Source organism: Glycine soja, chromosome 18, assembly GCF_004193775.1.
Source record: "Glycine soja cultivar W05 chromosome 18, ASM419377v2, whole genome shotgun sequence".
In the NCBI taxonomy this organism is placed as follows: Eukaryota; Viridiplantae; Streptophyta; class Magnoliopsida; order Fabales; family Fabaceae; genus Glycine; species Glycine soja.
The window spans coordinates 33,442,913-33,458,925 of NC_041019.1; the positions used below are offsets into that span (position 1 = coordinate 33,442,913).

The 16,013-nt window shown below is 42.6% G+C and overlaps 1 non-coding gene across 1 annotated transcript; it reads right to left on the minus strand.

Moving 5' to 3' along the window:
- Positions 1–15,568: 15,568 nt before the first annotated feature.
- Positions 15,569–15,675, minus strand: LOC114397840. Its single transcript, XR_003663457.1, has one exon. It is a non-coding gene; the product is annotated as a small nucleolar RNA R71 (small nucleolar RNA).
- Positions 15,676–16,013: the final 338 nt, after the last annotated feature.

A 16,013-nucleotide genomic window follows, 5' to 3' on the forward strand; every position in this document is an offset into this window, starting at 1 on the left:
GCAGTACTTTTCGATGAAGACTCAAGCGATCGGTGGTCGGATTACCTTGCTGGGGGTGATAGGAACTCCGTAGGACTGGCAGAGGCCCGTGATCAGAGCCGGAAACCCCAGGGCCCTGTTGGACTTCTCTAGGTCTAGAGGGTGCCTAGTAGGCGCCATTCCTGCAAACAAATAAATGGCATTAGCAATCAGATGGGCCACGTGAACGCTCATCCGTGTCAGGATGGCATACACCAACTGGCACTTAGATAGAGGGAGGTCAGAGTTGTGGTTGCTAGGCAAGACATTGCTGAGCAGCAATGTCATCCATATCTGGGTCAAGGTAGTCATGCTGGTGCGCATGATTTGCACCCGCCTCCCTGTTGCGGTCCAGGCGAAATCCTGCCCCGATATGCACAGCTGCTGGGCGATGGCTTCCTCATCGAAATCGTCTGCCTGACTCCTCCTCTAGCTGAATTCACACTGCTGGTCTTCCTCCAAAATCGACGGGTCACCCAAGAACTGGCTGATGGCATCTGCATCAAAGGGGACCCAGTGACCCCTCACCCATGAGCGCATGTCTCGAACCCCCTCCTTAGTGGGCCAGGCATTGGCATAAAATTCTATGACTATCTCCGGGTCGAATTTAGCCATAGGGGTCACTAGCCGTGCCTAATGCCTGCAAGCTATCTCTCCCTGGAAGTCAGGGTACTCGTCTTCCCTGAGCTGGACACGCCTCTCCCTATGGAATGACCATCCCTTGATGGCCTCGAAGCGCTGCTGGTGCTCGGCACTCCGGAAACGGTGACTATCAAACTCTGAGGTGGCACTGGAGCCTTCTCCAGTGGCGTCCCTTCTATACCTCTTCGTGGAGAGTTTCTTCGAAGCCATTTCCTACGAAAAAAATAACATTCGGGAAGTTAGTTCAAGAAAACCAATTAAAACAAAAGCCAAATCAAGCAAAAATAGCGTACAGTTCTTTCCAACAAAACGCGAATATCAACGTGAATTTTAAAAGAAAAACTTACACATTAACGCGGGGGTTTTCCTGGGACATACATACATTTACACACATCTTTCCTTTGGTGAACGACATTTTATGAGATGCACCTACTTTCGTTTGCAAAGAATTTTCTTATGCTACATGCAAAACTATCCAATATATATATTTTGCAAGGCACCTTGCCTACTTATTTAAACATAAACACATATTTGAAAAGCATTTTTGCCACCTATCTACTTCATCTGAACGACATTTTTGCTATATGTTCACATATATGGTCATACACCTGAGAGGCAGCTTCATGCTATGTACGTTCACACATATTTACACTCATTTGAAAAGCAATTTCATGTTACACATTCATTGGAAAGGCAATTTTTGTATTACTAATTCATATTTTTGAAAGGCAATTTCATGTCATATATTCCTATTTTGAGAATCATTTTCGTGTCATATTCAACATAGATGCACACTTGCAAAGCACTTGGCTACCTATTCTATATACCAATGTACATGGTGAACAACATTTTCACACCATCTAGGTACAAAGAAATCATCATGGTATATGTGGCGTCCCTAAATAATTACTGGTTTAATAGTAATAAATTAAATAGCAGAAAACCATGGGAATTTTTTTTTCTTTTTCTTTTCTCTCTCTTTTTCACAGTAATTAAATTCAGAAGAAAAATTATCACTATAGAGTCCTGAATGGCCAGTTCACAACTCTATTCGGATTCATTTCTTTCTGATCACTCATAACCTCCAAACAATTTTTCTCTTTCAAAAATATACCAGTCATCACTTTAGGTCGTCACGTGAAAGATAATAAAATACGGTCGGTAAACTCTTTTCAAATAGAATTTGTTAACACTTCCTTTTCAAATAACAACATTAAACATACTTACATTCATCATCTAAAACTGTCCAAAATATGGGAGTTTGCAAAATACATAGTGACATCCAGAGCAAAGGTATCAACTGTGGTGGCTTCAGCCACGATATATACAATCATCAAAATCTCTATACAATAGGACTACCCACCCAAAAATCAAAAGAGTAAACCTAGCAGTTTGAACTAGATACTCCCACCCACAAAAAGTTTGTACGCCTAGTCTAAGGAGCCGTCTGCTACGATGAAGAGTCGTGACTATTCGCTGTCCCTCCAGGGCCACTCTCCTCTGTAGAGTCTGCCTCAGATGCTGACATGATATCCTCTGGAAAATCAACATCAGGGAGTGGGTCTTCATCATCCTCAGGTAAGTCAAGATCATCCACAGCAAGTTCAGGAGGTAACTCCTCTGGGTCCTCTTCAAGATCCTCTTCAGAGGATGACACCTCTATTACTTGAACTGGCTCCACTAGTCGATATGGAGTAGGTGTAGGTAGTATCCACTCCACAGGCTGCTGAAGTGTGCGTGCGGGTTCCTCCGGATGTACTAATGAAGTAGCAGTGAGTCAAATCGTGCCACGGAATCAGCACCTCTCATTGCCTTCAAAGTTCTCCCAAACACCCTCTAGGCACTCCATCACCATGCGATCATGGATCAATTGCGCTGCCATCGTGATCTACAATAGATAAAAGGAAGAGGGTAGACTCTTTCACAAGAAATCTAACTACAGGTAACAATACAATGCGTCCCATAATCGCTACGCATAGTCAAAAGGTCTCTCTCAATGGATTTCCTCTCTGGTAATCGATAACCAAAGTATGTAATCGATTACCAGTGCCCAAACACGAATTACACAGCTTTTGCACATGGAAATCTACAAATTACACTATGTAATCGATTACACCTAAATGGTAATCGATTACCAGTGCCCTATCTCCCTGTGTAAACGATTACACCCAACTGGTAATCGATTACCAGTGCCCTGTTACTCTGTGTAATCGATTACACACCATTGGTAATCAATTACCAAAGGCCATTTAACATCTTGTCTCCATTTTTAAGCCTTGTATTCGATTACCCACGAATGGTAATCGATTACCAGACTCTAAATTTCAGATACCACCCAAGATACATAGCTGGCCAGCCGCCACACAAGCCTCCTTGCTTTGTGGACTTTGTTCTTTTATTGGTTGATTGCCAGGAGCTCGCCTGTTTAGGTACGTCAAAGGTTCTCACTGACTGACTATGGCCGGGTTGGGTCGGGATTGGTCAAGATTGGTTTTGGGAAATAGCACCCCACCTGACGTCCCCAAGGTCTCCTGACCCCCGCGACATATCTCCAGGTACCACTTTGTGGTCAACAAACAAAAGTAGGAAGACTAACTCTTCCACGCTTTCTCACATCAAGCTTGTTGGATTATGGGGCACCCGTCATATGTGGTACTAGGTGGCGATCGGGCGATGGTGCAAATCAACTCTCCCAGTTCCACAAGTCAAACATAAACACACCATCCCCAGTTGCCCACCTTTCAACTGAGCTCACGCACTCCCACATAGCCCTTAACCTCGTTCCTCTTAGCACCGGGTCCCCATCAACCCCTCCAAGCTTCCATAATATCCAAGCAATTCAATTCAAAATATCATGAAACTACCCTAAATCAAGAAAATAGGGTAGAGGCAGAAAACTCTGTCCAAAACACATTCAAATACCACAGCTTTCCTTACTCATATACCCAAGTAACATTCTCTTCGTTCCGATTCGTTAATCATTGGATCACCTTGAAAATTTTACTGGAGGTTCCTGGTACATAAATCTACATTTTGACCGTTGGGATCTGCTAGAAATGCCTGAAACCCGAAATGTACTACTCTTCCCATGACTAGCAATGCACAAGCATTTTCTGCACATGTTGAAAAATTTTGTTGCACAATTCAATAGCATTTTTCTGCAAAATAGGGCAGATTTCGAAATCCATCTTGCCCACATCCAATTTTGCTCAAATTGGATCCTACAAGTCCTATATCATGTATAAATCATATTTAAACCAAAAACAAGCTTCAGACCAAGGCAATTCAAAATATAGGTATCCAAAACCCACCAATTTAGTGAATTTTCTAGGTTTGAAAGGTGAAAATGAGAATTGGTTAATTTTGGGGTAATCTCTCATCTCAATCAAGTCTATAACATTGATTTAGACTTGCTCAAACTGGTTTTAAGGTGAAAACTCCACCGATTCAAAATTTGGCCTCTCAACACCCAATTTACCCTAGAAATGGCTCTTTTCTTTCACACTTGTCATTCCCTTTTCTCATTTGCTCTTTCCAAGCTTTCCTACAAGTCCTAATAGACATTCTAAACTAGGATCAACTCACTTTAGACTCCAATTTCCACTAACCCCAAATTGGACTTTTCAAACCCTCAAAATCTCACACTTTTCCACTCACATCACTACCATTCTCACATTTAACCCTAAGTTAACTCTCCCCATCATCTCTACCAGTTTTATACCAACAATTTCAGCATACAAATATCACAAAGCATCATCATAAAACCCTAAAACAGAATGGGTAGCTTTACTCACATCAAACATGTCAAGTTTAGCATGATTTCAACAAATTCCTTCACAAATAACTACCCTAAGGCAATAACCTAGTAGAACTACCCATCATATCTCCCCAAAACCCAATACCCACGAATTTCATGTGAGAAGAAGTCCACTTATACCTGAAATTTGAAGCCCCACAACGTAGAGGTGTGCTTCACGACTCCAAAAATGGCTTCTCCTTGCAATTTGGAGTAGAAATGAGGAGGGATTTTGGAGCCTTAATGGAGAACAATGGTGGAGAAGAAGGAAGAAGAAAAAGCTACGTGGAAGGGAGAAGAAGAGCTGCTGAAATTTCTGAAGAAGGAGAGAGAAATTTGGCTTTTATAAAAAAGATGATTTTCTTTTCCCTTTTTTTTCTCATAAAGCAATGCCACTTGTCCCATTTTAAGTGGAGCAAAAAGGGGCCCACCTTTTTCTCTTGATGTGACTTCATACTCAGCCACAAGGAGAGGAAAATTTGACCTTTGGGATGCTGAAATCCTGCCTCGGTTTGTGTGCCGCCTCTCTGGTTCCAGTTCCTCGCATTTCTCTGCACCCGTCGAGGCCCGTTTCGAAAGTAGGCAATATGTATATATATCAAAACGCTCAGAATGAAACCCTGAGCGTGGTCCAGAGGTTGGTTTTGTTAAATTTTAAGTCGCACGCAAAATGATAATTTTTAGACTAATTAATTGCGAATTAATCTATAACTGTCCAGTTATGGATTACTCTTTGTTAATTAGTCTAACCCGCGTATCTTTCCCCCAATGTACATACTTCTACCAAGAATATATATATACACTGAATAATACATATAATTATTTAAATGTAACACTTACAAAATTCCGGGTAGAAATTTCCAGGATGTCACAGTATAGCCCAAACCAAGTGTTGGCCTAAAAAGGGAATCCTAGCCAACATGCTCTCATTTTCATGCTTTCTTGCACTCAAAACCAAAGGCTTGGATTCCTAGGTCTAAGTCCTTATTTTTGCACTTAATCCTAACCTCTACAAGCTTTCCATATACACAAGTCAGTCCCACAAACTAAAGTTCACAAAATCATGCCCAAATTCCATTGAGGCATTTCACCGAGCACTTGGTGGGCACAACTTAGGTATGATGAACAAAGGGGATGGGGGCAATGTGATGTGCCCAACCATTTTAGAACCCACATTAGGCCTGAGGCCATCCCACACAACCCTCCAATGCAGACAAACAATTGTAAATCCAAGCATACATTGTCTCATGAAATTGGCAAAGATTGAACAACTAAGGCACTAAAACACATCAATGGAGGGCCAAAGAATTAAGGGGGAGTGCACTTACCTGTAAGGAGTGAATTAAAGTCAAAATGGGAAGCAAAAAACCAACAATGGAAGCTTGGGGGGCTGCTATTCCTGCTGTTTCTATGAGCAATGGGGTTCTTGAGTGAGGGGGGGGGGGGAGTTTTAGGTGAAGAAAACTCACCCCCAGCCCCTTTTCATCTACCTCGTGCAGGGGGTGCTCGCCCTGGCGAGCTAACCCTGTGCTTTTTTTTTTTTGAAGAAAATACGCGCTCTCTATGGGTCGGTGTTCGCTTACTCGAAACCCTTAGGGTAAGTTAGGCACCCGATCAGCATCTTAAAGAAACAACAATAATAATAGGTAGGAATTTAAAGGATACTAGGCTGCCTCCCGATAGCGCTTCTTGATCGTCCGGAGCTGGATGCGAGACAACGATCTGTTGATCACGGGCCTAGCGTCCATTCGTGCCCGTCCCCGAGTACCTGAAAGCAGGAAATAACATGCGTAGCACATCATGGTCACGCTACCACTTACCTCGATTCATCTCTATATTGGATTTGGGGCGGTATTTGACCATTGCTTAAAACGATCCTATCCCGATCACAAGATAACAGAATATGCATGTACATGCGTATGCATGAGTATTTTCAAACGCAATGATTCTTTAGCAAAAACTTGTCTGGTTCAGTCTTAATTAAGTGCTTGGGGCACCCCTATGGACTGAGCGAAAAGGGCTCGGGTCCTATGTTCTTTAAAAGACTGCGATGAGAAAATTACAGAGGACAGGAATCCCTGAGGGAAACCACAGAAAATAAAAACATGCAGCGACTTCCTTAATTGCCCCAGGTCTTAAGCGTAGTATCGCTTGACAACGTCGAAGTTCACGGGTGAAGGTAGTTCCTCGTCATCCATGTTGGCGAGCATAAGGGGCCCTCCGGAGAAAGCCCTTTTTATGACGAAAGGCCCTTCGTAGTTTGGGGCCCACTTTCCCCTATTGTCTTTCAGGGCTTGGGAGACTTTCTTCGGTACCAGGTTCCCTTCGCTGAACCTGCGCGAGCGTACCTTCTTGTCAAAAGCGTTCTTTACTCATTTCTGATATAAAGGCCCGTGGCTCATGGTGCCAGACGCTTTCCTTCTATGAGATTAAGCTGATCGAAACGTGCTTGGGCCCACTCCGACTCCTTTAATCCAGACTCTGCCAAGATTCTTAATGACAGAACTTCCACCTCAATGGCAGCACAACCTCCATTCCGTATACCAATGAGAACGACGTTGCTCCGGTTGATGTGCGCACTAAGGTTCGGTAACCATGTAGCGCGAACAGGAGCATCTCATGCCAATCCTTGTATGACATGGTCATCTTCTGGATAATCTTCTTGATATTCTTGTTGGCTGCCTCCACTGCTCCATTCATCTTGGGCCTGTAGGGTGTGGAATTGTGGTGTGTGATCTTAAACTCCTCGCACATTTCCCCCATCATCTTGTTATTCAAGTTGGTGTCGTTGTCCGTGATAATCTTCCTCGGCAAACCATACCGGCAGATAATCTCCCTCTTGATGAACCTGACCACCACACTCCTCGTGACGCTAGCATACGAAGCAGCTTTGACCCACTTGGTGAAGTAATCGATCGCCACTAGGATGAAACGACGTTCATTTGCAACTTTGGGCTCTATGGCCCTGATCACATCTATTTCCCACATGGAAAATGGCCATGGTGCGGCCAAAAAACTTAGAGGCAAGGGCGGAGCGTTGAAATTGTCCGCAAACGTCTGGCACTTGTGAGACTTCCTCACATGGAGACAACAATCGCTCTCCATGGTGAGCCAATAGTAGCCCGCCCTTAAGATCTTCCTAGCCATGGCGTGCCCGTTAGCATGCGTACCGAAAGAGCCCTCATGGACCTCCCCCAGCATGCTCTCAGCTTCTTTAGCATTCACGCATCGGAGCAAAACCATGTCATGGTTTCTCTTGTATAGTATGCTTCCGCTCAAGAAGAAACCGGCTGCCAATCTCCTTAATGTCCTCTTGTCGTTGTCGGAAGCCTCCGGTGGGTACTCTTTGCTTTCAACATATCGCTTGATATCGAAATACCAAGGCTTACCGTCCCACTCCTCTTCCACCAAACAACAATGTGCGGGTCTGCCGCGACACCTGAACTCAATGTTCGGTAGGTCTCCGTGCGGTGGCAGCTGGAACATGGACGCTAAAGTGGCAAGCGCATCCGCCATTTGATTTTCCTCTTGGGGAACGTGATGGAAGGAGATCTCATCAAAGAACTCAGCCAATTCCTTGATATAGGCATAGTAGGGCATCAGTTTGTGATCCCTAGTCTCCCATTCTCCTCTCAGCTGGTGAATCACCAGCACCGAGTGTCCGTACACGTTGAGTAGCTTGACGTTGAAGTCAATTGCTGCCTGGATGCCCAGAGCGCATGCTTCGTACTCAACCATGTTATTGGTGCAGTCGAACCCCAACATGGCCGTGAAAGGTATACATTGATTGTCCGAAGAGACCAATGTTGCCCCAACGCCATGGCCTAGAACGTTTGACGCCCCATCAAACCACACGATCCACTTGTCCCTGTCCTTGTCTAGCTTCTCTTCAAATGAGGCCATGATGTCCTCATCCGAGAACTTGGGATGCATGGGTTGATAATCATTGAGAGGCTGCTGAGCCAAATAGTTCGCCAAGGCGCTTCCCTTTATCGCCTTTTGGGTGACATAGACTATATCGAACTCGGATAGCAAAACCTGACACCGGGTGATCTGCCCCGTGAGAGCAGGCTTCTCAAAGATGTACTTGACCGGGTCCATCTTGGATATCAGCCAGGTGGTATGGCTCAGCATGTATTGTCTTAAACGGTAGGACGCCCAGACTAAAGCACAACATGTCCTTTCTAGCAGCGAGTAGTTCATTTCACAGGTCGTGAACTTCTTACTCAAGTAGTAGACGACTCACTCTCTTTTCACGGACTCGTCATGTTGCCCCAGCATGCATCCCATTGACTCGTCCAAAATCGTCATGTACAAGATGAGAAGTCTCTCGAGCACCGGCGGCATAAGAACGGGAGGGTTCATGAGGCACTGTTTGATCTTTCCAAACGCCTCTTGACAGTCCTCATTCCAGTGGATGGATTGGTTCTTACCTAAGAGCTTGAACAGTGGCTCAGAGATAGTGGTGAGCTGTGCTATGAATCTGGCAATGTAGTTCAAACGCCCCAGGAAACCTCGGACCTGCTTCTCGGGACGTGGTTTTGGCATCTCAAGGATGGCTTTTACCTTTTCGGGGTCCACTTCTATTCCTTTCTGACTTACGATGAAACCCAGTAATTTTCCTGACTTGACCCCGAAGGTGCACTTAGCGGGGTTCAACCTCAATTGATACTTGATGTGCCATCATTTTCTTCTATTTTCTAGACCCTTTTTGCACCATTTTAATTACTGATTGGTCTTAATTGTAAATTAATTAGGCAGTTTTATTATTTGGGCTCATTTAGCTAATTGGATGTTTTTAATCTAATTTCAGGAATTAATGAAACATTGGGCTTAATCCGGATTTTGGTTGTAGACTTGAAGAGGGCAAATAAAGCAGCGCTTACCTTAGTTAATTTCTAATTAGGAAATTTCGCAATTTTATTTTATGTTGTTCAGTGTTTATTTCGCTTTGGGCCAGAGTATTGTAATAGGGCCTAGTGACTTTGAGTGACTCTTTTTAAATAGCAGCCTTGGGATTCGTGCAAGGCTATTCTGTTATGCTATTCATTATTCAGAGCTTTTGTTTTAGGGTTTTACGTTTTCTGCTTTGATGCTACTATTCACGTAATGCAATTTTACATTTTCTGCTTCTAATTACAATTTCGTTCTTGTTTCTTCTTCTACTTTCATTTACATTTCTGTTTTCATTTTCGTTTCTATCCCATTTACGTTTCTGTTCATTTACATTTCTGTTCGTTTACGTTTCTGCTTCATGTTTCATTTACATTTTCTGTTTGAATCTATGGAAGGCTAAATATTCTGGTGTTGTTTCCTTTTGAGGACAAAGCCCAGCTCTCTTTGAGGTTTCGTTTATAATGTGGTTTCCTGGCAGTTTTCCCTTCACCAGTTAACCCAAATTCGTGAACATTAATCAGTGCACGCTTCGTGTTCAATTAATTGCCTCTTGTGTTCATGCTTAATGGACGAAGGGCTAACTGGTGTATGTGGTGCCTAATCACGTATTGACAACCCTAAGTTGATTTTCGCTTAGTAAATTGAAATAGGGTTGGATTAAGTGGTTAACTGTTAGGGACAAATTCTCCATGACCCAGGATAAGAGAATGGCTTCTGAATCAGAGGAAACAACCCGTTTTTAATATTAGTAGTTTCATATTCCAGTTTACTTATTCTGCTCTTTAATCACAAAACAAACAAACCCCCCCCAATCGTTACTGTTACTACGCAAGTATATTATGAACATTTGGTTTGTCATTGCTCGTTGGGAAACGACCTAGGATCACTTCCTAGTTACTGCATTTTCATGTTTATTTGATTCGGGTACGGCCTCGATCAAATTTGGTGCCGTTTCCGGGGAGCAGTGTCCAAAGGTTCATAATAGCTAGCGTTGGGTGTTTAATTTTTTTGTGTTCTATGTTTAATTGTTAGTATTGTGTTAGTATGTGTGTTAGTGTTGTTTAGTGTTCTGGTATTTTGTTTAGTGTGTGTTCTGTTTCAGTTTTCCTATTAAGCGTTTCCCCTGTTTCAGTTTTGGGTGTTTTGCTGTGAATAGTGTTTTGCGACGGACTTAGCGACCATTTTTTGCTTGCGGCAAACCAGAGTAGTAGTAGAAATCATGTAGCGACGGATTTTAGCGACCACCTGTAACATCCTGGAAATTTCTATCCGGAATTTTTGGAAACGATGTATTTTGAATGATTATATATATATGTATTATTCAGTGTCTATGCCTATATGTTCTTGGTAGAAGTAGGAATAGTGGGGGCAAGATACGCGGGTTAGACTAATTAAGGAAGAGAAATCCATAACTGAGAGGTTATGGGTTAATTCTTAATTAATTAGTTAAAAATCATCGTTTTGCGTGCGACTTAGAATTTAACGAAACCAACCTCTGAACCACGCTCGGGGTTTTATTCTGAGCGTTTTGATATATATATTGCTTACTTTCGAAAACTGGCCCCGACGGACGCAGAGAAACGCGAGAAACTGGAACCATTGAAACGGCACGCAAACCGAGGCAGGATTTTAGCGCTTCAGAGGTCAGATTTTCCCCACTTTTGTGACTGAGTATGGGTCACAGTCAAAAAGAGAAAGTGGACCCTTTTTGCTCCAATCAAATAGGGACATGTGGCAGAGCTTGAATAAAATAATGGAAAAAGGGAAAACCCTTTTTATTTAAAACCAAAAAGCTTTTCTCTCTCCTCACTCAGCCAAAGCAGAAATTCAGAAGCCTTTTCTCTCCCTCTCTCACGTAGCTTTCTTCTTCTTCATTCTCCATTGAAGCTTCAAGCAAAGCTTCAACCTTTGGCCACCATTTCTGCCCCAAATCATGAAAGGAGAGCATTTTTGGAGTCGTGAAGTGCGTGGCTACGAGTGGGACTTCGAAATTTCAGGTTTGGGTGGACTTCTTTCTCTCTTAAATTTCGTGGGTATGGGGTTTTGGGAGATATGATGGGTGGTTTTGTTAGTTTTCTGCTGTGTGATGATTATTTGTGAAGGCATTTGCTGAAAACTTGTTGAAATTGCCATGTTTGGATGAGTTAGACATACCCATTCTGTTTTAGGGTTTTTGTGATGATGTTTGTGATGTTTATATGCTGAAATTGCTGATGGAAAACTGTTAGAGATGAAGGGTAGAACTAACCTAGGGTTAGAAAGTGAGAATGTGATGTTATGAGTGGAAAAAGAGTGAGACTTTGAGAGTTGGAAGGCTAAGTCTGAATTCTGTGGTAAATGGAGGTTAAAGTGAGTTAATACTAGCTTGAAATGTCATTTAGGACATGTGAGAAAGGTTAGGCTGAGCTAGAGAGAAAAACAGATGACCAAAGTGAACCAAGAGCCATTTCTAGGGCAAAATTGGGTGTTGAAGAGTCAAATTTTGATTTGGTGGAATTTTAGGTATAAATCCAGTTTGGGCAAGTTTAGATTGATGTTATGGACTTGTGTGAGGTGAGAGTTTGCTTCAAATTTACCTCATTCTAAATTTCACCTTTCAAACCTAGAAAAGCCTTTGAATTGAGGGGTGTTGGACACCTAGATTCTGTGTTGCTGTGCTTTAAAGCTTGGCTTTGGTTTAGACATGATTGATACATGATTTGGGACTTGTAGGAATTGATTTGGGCAAGATTGGATGAGAGGAAGTGGGATTTTCGAAATCTGCACTTATGCAGAATTTTGCTGTCAAAATAGGTGCAGCAGAATTTTGGCTTTGTGCAGAAAAATGCTTGTGTGTGGTTGGCTGTGGAAAGTCTAGTGCAGAATGAGTTCTGGATGTTTGCTAGTAGATCCCAACAGTCAAAATGTAGGCTTATGCACTATAGACTTCCAGTAAAATTTTGGAGTCGATCCAACGGTTAACGAATTGGATCGAAGGAATTGTTACTGTGGTCTTTACGTGAGAAAAGCTGTGATTTTGGTTGGTGTTTGAGCAGAGTTTTCTGCCTTTGCTCTGCTTTTGCTTGGCTGTGATAGCTTGTGCTGTTTGAATGTTGTTTTGCTTGGATGTTGTGGAAGCTTGAGAGGATTGATGGGGACCCGGTGTTGAGAGAAACGAGGATATGGGCTACGTGGGAGTACGTGAGCTCAGTTGGAGGTGGGCAACAGGGGATGGTGGGTTTATGCGCGCATTGTGGATGTGGAAAACTTGTTGTGCACCATCGCCCGACCGCCACCTAGTACCACATGTGATGGGTACCCCATAATCCTACAAGCTTGAGATGAGGAAGTGTTGAAGGATGAAACTTCCTGCTTTTATTGTTGACCACAGAGTGGTACCTGGAGATATGTCGCGGGGGTCAGGAGACCTTGGGGACGTCAGGTGGGGTGCTATTGCCCAAAACCAAGCTTGACCAATCCCGACCCAACCCGGGCATAGTCGGTCAGTGAGAACCTGTGATGTACCTAAACAGGCGAGCTCCTGGCAGTCAACAGATAAAAGGAAAACAAGACCACAAAGCAAGGAGGCTTGTGGTGGCTGGCCAGCTGTGAATTTTGTGTAATATGTGGATTGTGGCCTCTGGTAATCGATTACCAAGGGTGGGTAATCGATTACAAGGCTTAAAATTGAGGACAGGAGGCTAAGATGGTCTCTGGTAATCGATTACCAAGGGGTGTAATCGATTACCAGGCTTGAAAATGAAGTCAGGAAACTTAGGGAGCCTCTGGTAATCGATTACCAGCCTGTGTAATCGATTACACAGAGGAATGGGTCACTGGTAATCGATTACCAGGCATGTGTAATCGATTACACAGTGTATTATTGCATATTTCATGTCCTGAGGCTGTGTAATTCAAGTTTAGCCTCTGGTAATCGATTACCAAGGTTGTGTAATCGATTACCAGAGATGAAAAGCCTCAAGATACTCCTTTTAACGTCATGTAGTGGTTATGAGATGCATTGTGTGCAGCGCAGTTAGATTCTTGTGAAAGAGTCTACCCCTTTCTTTTCTTTCTTGTAGATCGTGATGGCGGCGTAGCTAATCCGTGATCGAGTAGAGATGGAGTGCCTAGAGGGAGTTTGGGAGACCCTCGAAGGCAACACGAGGTGCCGATTTCGGGGCACCATTCGATTCACGGCAACTTCTTTGGTGCATCCAGATGAACCTGCACGGACGCTTCAGCGCACGGTGGAGTGGATACTACCCACGCCTACACCATATCGTCTAGTGGAGCCCGTTCAAGTGATCGAGGTAACGTCATCTGAGGAAGACCCTGAGGAGGACCTGGAGGAGCTACCTCCTGAGCCTGCTGTGGATGCCCTTGACTTTCTAGAGGGTGATGAGGATCCACTTCTCGAGGTGGATTCTCCCGAGGAAGTCATGTCGGCATCTGAGGCAGACTCTACGGAGGATAGTGGCCCGAGGGAGATGGCGATCAGCGGAGGCTCTTCATCCTAGTGGACAGCTTTTTGGATTAGTTTTGTATACTTTTTGAGGGTGGGTGTATCTAGGACTGACTGTTAGGTTTACTCTTTTGTTTTTATGTGGGTAGACCTGATGTATAGGAATTTGATGATTGTATACATGTGGCTGAAGCCACCACTATGGACACCTTTGCTCTGGATGACACTATATATTTTGTAAAACTCCCATATTTTGGACAGCTTTAAATGATGAATGCATTTATGATCGATCTTGTTATCTGAAAAGAAATCATTAGCAACTTTATTTGTAAAAGAGTTTATCGACTGTATTTTACCCTTTTTTTCACGTGACGACCTAAAGTAATGGCTGGTATATTCTTCCTTTTGAAACAGCAAAATAATTTAGAGAATTATGAGCGGTAAGAAAGAAATGACTCCGAATAGAGTTGTGAACTGGCCATTCAGGACTTTATAGTGAGGATTTTCCTTCTAAACCTAGTTATAGTGAAAAGAGAAAGAAATGAAAAAGAAAAAGAAGAAAAAAAAAATTTACCATGGTTTTTGTTATTTAAATTATTACTATTAGACCAGTCATTAATTTAGGGACGCCACACCACCCATGCTGAATTATTTGTGATTTTTTGTTTTAGTAGCTAGGGTTGTTATTTTTGGCTGAATTTTTTTGTGGTAACTTCTTTTAATCCATATTTTGTGGGAAAAATAGCTAGAGCCTTTAGTTTGGTCAGATTTAAAAGTTCCAAAAAAGTAGTAAATTTTGTGTTTGTCAAAACTTCAAACGGGCATAACTTTTGCTCCGGTTATCAAAATCGCAATTATTATATATGTATTTGGGGTAGAAAAAAATTTCCTACGCCTTTGAGGTCTCCATCGTCCAAAAAAAGTGATTCTGTCAAAAGTTTTTTATTTTTCAAGTTTTATTCACTTATTTTTCTTAACCTACCATTTTTTGTTTCTATAGTTAGACTGTGAATTTTTGTCTGAAATTTTTTATGCTATCTTCTCATCATTTTATAAGGTTTCTCACAAAATTTCAAGTAATTTGGATATCATTTGAGGGTAGCTGTAGTTCAAACCTACACCTTTATTTACATGACAAGGCAACTAGTTGTGTATGCTGAATGTAGTGTATGACTAGAGGCTATCCATATGAGTTACAAACCTTTGATCCTGAGATAGATAGGACATTTCATAGATTAGTTAGGCATCATTTTATACCTTTTGATCATTCTGAGCATTCCATTACTGGTGAATCTGTGCATTCTGTTATTGGTGATTTTGAACATCCTAATCCTGAACATTATAATTTTGAGCATTCTGATTCTGAGCATTCTGATTTTGCACATTCTGAGAACATGGCACAACCTCCACCCCGTGAGAGGACTCTAAGGGAAATGGCTGCACCTGATTTCACCTACGAAAGCTTGTGCATCCAATACCCTAATGAGGATGTCCCATATGTTCTTAAAACTGGACTGATCCATTTGCTTCCAAAGTTTCATGGTCTTGCAGGTGAAGACCCGCACAAACATTTGAAGGAATTTCATATTGTCTGCTCCACCATGAAACCCCCAGATGTCCAAGAGGATCACATATTTCTGAAGGCTTTTCCTCATTCATTAGAGGGAGTGGCAAAGGACTGGCTGTATTACCTTGCTCCAAGGTCCATCACGAGCTGGGATGACCTTAAGAGAGTATTCTTAGAAAAAAATTTCCCTGCTTCCAGGACCACAACCATCAGGAAAGATATATCAGGTATTAGACAACTCAGTGGAGAGAGCCTGTATGAGTACTGGGAGCGATTTAAAAAACTATGTGCCAGTTGCCCCCACCATCAGATTTCGGAGCAGCTTCTTCTTCAATATTTTTATGAAGGACTCAGTAATATGGAGAGAAGTATGATAGATGCTGCCAGTGGTGGAGCCCTTGGAGACATGACTCCTGCTGAAGCCAGAAATTTAATTGAGAAGATGGCTTCCAACTCCCAGCAGTTTAGCGCCATAAATGATGCTATAATCATTAGAGGAGTGCATGAGGTAGCTACAAACTCAGCAGTATCATCTGAAACTAAGAAGCTTGAAGGCAAACTGGATGCATTGGTTAACTTGTGTCATACCCTAATTTCGTCCGGGGACCTTTGCTTGATGACATGCGACCTTTGTTTGGTCCTTGTAACGT